Here is a 5649-nt window from a genome sequence, read left to right on the forward strand (position 1 = left end):
AAACCATGCTCATCATCACGCTCAGTTAACATATTCTTCCCTCCAGGATCTCCACATGTGGCCTGCTCAGAGGCGGTCAGCAGCAAATAAAAATCCAAATGCTGTAGGCACATATTTATTCCCAGCCAGTTGTTTGAGTACCTGTAGGCTTAGTTGGGAGCCAGTTCCTACTGGCTTCAAGGCTCATCTGAAGTTTTTGGAACTTCCCTCGTGACAGTTTGAAAAAATGTTCAGTGTTATTGTCAAATGCATCGGTCATTCACCACCCCAATCCTGCCCCTCATCCACTGAGCAGAAATAGTACCTTGTAAGATTACCTGCATTATTTTCTCCCCAAAGATTAGAAAATTCACTGAGTGGAAAAAAGTTTGGGAAGGGCTATTTTATAGAATAGCCCTGTAGTCAAATTCTTATTGATGCTGAAGACATTTTTCCTCTATGCAATCCAAGAGGAACAAAATAATTTTACAGCTGTATGAGACAAGAAATATGATTTAAAAGACTTTTCTGAGTATTAAAAGAACTTCTGGAGAAGTTAAAAAAAGACCTAGAGAAATGTGTCTTAAGGGTCCTTCACATAAATATTTTCCCTTCAATTTCAGTCCCAAGATTAATTGTCTCCAGTCTCCAGCGTTACTTCCCGTGCATCAGAGAACAGTCCAGAAGCAAGCTCAGCATTTTTTTTTTGCCTTCTTAGTGGAGCATTAATCTGTAATTTTTGTGATTTAATAACATGCTTAAAGAAGTTTTCTTGGCTAAAATCTGATGCATAGTGCTGGCGACCTCCAATGCCCTTCCTTTCTCTGAACCAAAGGCTTTAATTGTTCATCCTCTAATACGTACACAGAGGCCACTCGAACGGATGGAATCCAATGTAAATAAATGACATTTGCTGATGAGGTCAACTTTCAATTCAAGATTTATTTTACCCAGATGCCTGAAATGAGTGGTTAGACTACATTCAAGGTTCAGGGAAAACTCAGTAGGAATTTATCAGTGAATTGAAGGGGTGACATGTTGAAGGCATCTGTGCTACACTACATTCTAGGGAGGCTACTCTATGTTCAGCCTCTTCAGACCTTATGATGCCATCTTTCATGCTGAGAATGCCAGGTCTGAGAAAATGGAGAGCTGGTGACCAAAAATAAAAAGAGATTATGATAAACAGGATCCAAGCTGTACATATATATTTGACTTCTGCAGGACAGTTACTGGGTCACTTCTCGGCTCCTACTAATGTCAAAGGGATATAGGCTGACAGTTCTGTGGGAGTGGACTCAGGTTCCCATTCCTTAATCTAATCTACCCTTAAGTGAACTCATCTAACATCAAGATCATGTTTGTTATAAATGCCTTTAAATCCTCCTCCTCTCCACCCTTACACAGCATTTAACTAAACAGCATTCAGATGTCCTGAAGATCTAAACCCAAATGTCAAACCAAGGGACCATCCAGTTGTGAGAGAGTTAAATGCATGTTAAACTGTATTTGTACAGAGACTGGGGTTTTGGTCTTCATTTTTGCATTCCTTTCCCTTGCATTTCTGGTAAAAACAAAAAAAATCTTGTTCATAAACGATATCAGTAATCCTATTATAATCTAATTTACTTCATGCTACTTATGACATGTTTATTTTCTGTAATTCACTTGGCTTTAGTACTCAGGAAAGTACTTTAGTAAAGTTCACTCTGTTTTATTTTCAGTTCTTGCTGTAGATCTTTCATTCCAAAACTTCAGTGACATGTTTATAGAAAATAAAAAAATCCCGTAATTCTGTATTTAAATGTTAAATATATCATTATATGTGAAATACCATAGATATTTATAGGTAATACCCCTTAACAAATCCACCTTTTCTTTGTGGTCCTACATCAGAAGCTGAGAGTATCCATTTCAGGTGTCTGGGAAGCTCTGGATCTTCAGAAATGGCATATTTAAGGCTGAACATCCACAGGACACCGAGCTTTCACGGAGCTGTTCTTTCCCATCAGCATCCTGGCTGACCTCTCTGACCTCTCCTGAGGCAAATGGAACACTTTTGTTGCCACTTCCATATCCCAGTTTGCTGGAGGAAGAACTGCCAACGCTTAGATATCCATCACGTGTCCAGTCAATGCCATGTTTAATACTTATCAAGCAGAATATATTGACAAATGGATGGGTAAGGGAAACACATTTTAATTGCTAGACAGGCACTCTAGAGAGTCAAAACATTCCCCCAAGAAGTAATAATGAGTCACAAGAATTTCTAAGAACTCTGGAAGGGGGTTTTCTGTAATACAGGTGCTTCATTCTTCTCAAAGAATTACTGTCCCTACAAGGACATATTTACAAGGTGTCTGGTTCTACAGATCTGTTTGCACAAAACTTACATTTCTACCACTTCACTCAGAGGACAGGTTGTAAAGTTAACTAAGAATAACAGAGAAGCTGCTCAACTCTACCCTACTTTAACTAACTGGCTTCTAGTATGATATTATTTCAACTGAGCTCAGCTCCATAACGTACACTATCGGGGACCCTATTCACATCTGAAGTCACTGAACCTTTTAATTGAGAGTTTTTTGGGGGTTTTTTTGCCATGAGGCACTGAACTCTAATAACCAGGGTCTTGATATTTTGGAATAGGTATTTCAGCGCCTATGCCCTAAATTATCACCCCTGACATTCTTAATTCTGCATGTCCAGCTTCTGAGAGCAAATTGAGAATAATGAGTCCTGTGAGGATAAATACACTGAAGAAATTACTAGTGCCATGATATAAATTCTGAGAAGGTAAATAGTTCTCTCAACTGTGTTTAAATAGCATTAGAGATGGGAGGGACGTTGGAGTTGTTCTGTCAGAGTCCTTGTGATTCAGTGAGGTCTGAGGGAAAACAAAAATATCCCAGGAACCAATAGGTTTGACTACTAAAGCACACAGGGGGGCTGAAATGGAGTTATATGGAGAATCTCCCTTCCAGCTTTTCCCATATTCCAAGTGCTTGACTTAGGCTGCTATTGTTCTTCCAACTTTGTTTAAAAGAGGAGTGTATCCACATGTCCTGTGTATAAAATATTACTGCCCACAGAGGGCTGCTTGAGCCGAGCTTTCTCGTGAGAACAGCTCCTGTTATGGCCGTACAGAGATCTGGATGAGAAATCCCAAGGCTCTTAAAGCCATTTCAGGTTTGCTACTGATTTCCACAGTGGATCAGAATTTCACCTTTAATGTTGCTCAGGGTCAAAAAACAACTGAAGGAAATGGAAGCAAACGGTAGTAAAACATCAGCAGTAAACCTGTCTCACAAATTTCTTGTGGTTTTACAAGGATGTAGTTAATAAATTAAGTTGTTGTTACCTAATTAGGTGACTTTTATTGTGCCATCAAATAGAAAACTGCTACCAAATGGCATGTGCATATGAATGAATGAGAGAATGGAAACAGCGTTATCAGAGCGGAAAACAGTCTTCATCTGAAGCGTGGGAGCAGAGACTTTCTGAAGGACAGTATATTTATATGGAGAAAATAATTAGTGAATGCTAATTACTAAGAAGTTATTGGGGTTTTTGTCTTTATAGAAGTAAATAAAACTGGTCAAAACCTCATAATCACAGCACTAAATAATACCTGCATCAGCACTGTGGTTTACATCTCCTCTTTCTCCAAAAGTCACACCAAAAGCATCATGACACCCTTTGAGGGTTCTGCATCCCTTACTTCTTTTCACAGAGCGTGAACCAGAGTAACTGTGTTGGGGGACAAGATGTTCTCTCATTGTTCCTATTCTCTTTCCCATTGGAGTCACCAGGGCTTTAAAACAAGAATTGCTTAGCGAGGACAACAGAATTGGGAGGTAAACCCTGCGCAGATTTTTAATGCTACTTTTAACAGTCTCTGCGTCATCACTGAAAGTTCTTCTCTTCATTGAAAAATGCACCTTTATAAAACCAAGCATGCACAAATACAGAATCATGGAATTGTTAAGGTTGGAAAAGACTTTTATGATCATTGACTCCAACAACTTACCCAGCACCAGCGTGCTCGCCGCTAACCCCGTCTTGAAGTGCCACATCCCCATGACCTTTGAAAACTTCTGGGGATGGTAATTTCACCACTTCCCTGGGCAGCACGTTCCGATGCCTGACTTCATCTGTGACAGTGTGGGGACATATTAGGCCTAGTGATGATTGTCTGCAACATGCAGCAGCAACAACAGATGCAAGGAGATGTTCAGGAAAGTCAGGGTACCCACAACAGTAAACCAAACTGAGCAGCCCTGGATCCCCACTTCGCCACATCCCTCTCTCCTCACACAAGCCTGGTCTTAGGAAACCAGAGTTGCATGGCAACAGCAACTCCAACCTCAGGGAGACTCAGGCTGATGTCAGGCACCTGAAACACGTGCTGGTCTAACTTTTAGGTTCCTAAATCCTAACCAGCTGCTCAGATGAACCTTGCTCTCCTCCCACAGTAGCTGTGCTTCTGTCCGAGCTGTCCGTTTCAGCTCATGAAACCTGAGACTGGCTGAGAGCTGCCATCCATCACTGCATGGCCAAAGAGCGTCTTTATACTGATGAGCTGTCACAGGAGAGGGCTCAGCTTCGTGCCTCAGCAGTTTTAGTCTACTCATAGGTGGCTACAACAAATCACCAGAAGGGATTTTAATGTCATAACAACTCTGGAAGTAGCAGCTCCTTTCTGCTGGCAGCATGGTTGCACAGGATGGGGTGGGGAAGCTCAGTTGAGGCAAGAGAGCATCCTGAGACAGTATTTCCAAGCCTGATGATGGCTTTGGGGAAGTTCTCTTTAAGCTGAATGATTTTTTTCTTCAATATTGCTTGATTAACATTGTTATTCACAAATGACCTAGAAATGCTGTGGGAGCGTTGCTCTAGTGATTTGTTTGAACAGACCATTTTTACAAGACCTTTGTTATTTTCTTTTGAAGCTGAGCATTTTCCACCGTGGGGAAAAATCTCAGTAGTTACCTACTGTTGAGTTTCTACTGTAACAGCAGAAAAGAGCAAAAGAATTGCCAATTGCTTTTTCAGCAAAAAATCAGTGGAAAACGTCAAAGGAAGTTTTCCATATGGAGGTTACTTGGAAGTTGAATCACAAGTCGTCATTCTGCATTGTGGGTTGTAAGAATCAGACATAAACTACTTATTCTACAGTGATCTTTCTAGGAGACATTTACAAGGAGGAATAAATCCAAACTCTCAAATGAAAGTATGTACTTACAGCAATTAATCAATCTTTAATAGCTGTCCTGCTATTTAATATCATGTTTGAGGAGACTCACCATGGCTTTGTGGATAAACACTTGTTAAACACAGTTTGCTTCTTCTTTCAAACAATTAGGTTTCAAATGCAGCCAGAGTGTTTAATTTCCCAAGAAGCATTTCCATTTGTTTGTACAACGATTCACTCCTCTATCCTATTTCTGTATATTTTTAAAATAAAACAATTTTTTCTTTTTTGTTTTTTTCAGTTTTGGGCATGATATTATGTAGAAGAGAACACTGTTAGGAATTTCTCTCTGGCTATGGTACTGTACATGCATCATCCTTTAATTTCTTAATTTCTAATGACACAAAGCATTATGTCATACATGCAAGTAATATGGTCAGAAGAGCCAACTGAAAGTTTGTGTGGGAAATTTTTTT

Source organism: Aphelocoma coerulescens, chromosome 4, assembly GCF_041296385.1.
Source record: "Aphelocoma coerulescens isolate FSJ_1873_10779 chromosome 4, UR_Acoe_1.0, whole genome shotgun sequence".
NCBI classification, from domain to species: Eukaryota; Metazoa; Chordata; class Aves; order Passeriformes; family Corvidae; genus Aphelocoma; species Aphelocoma coerulescens.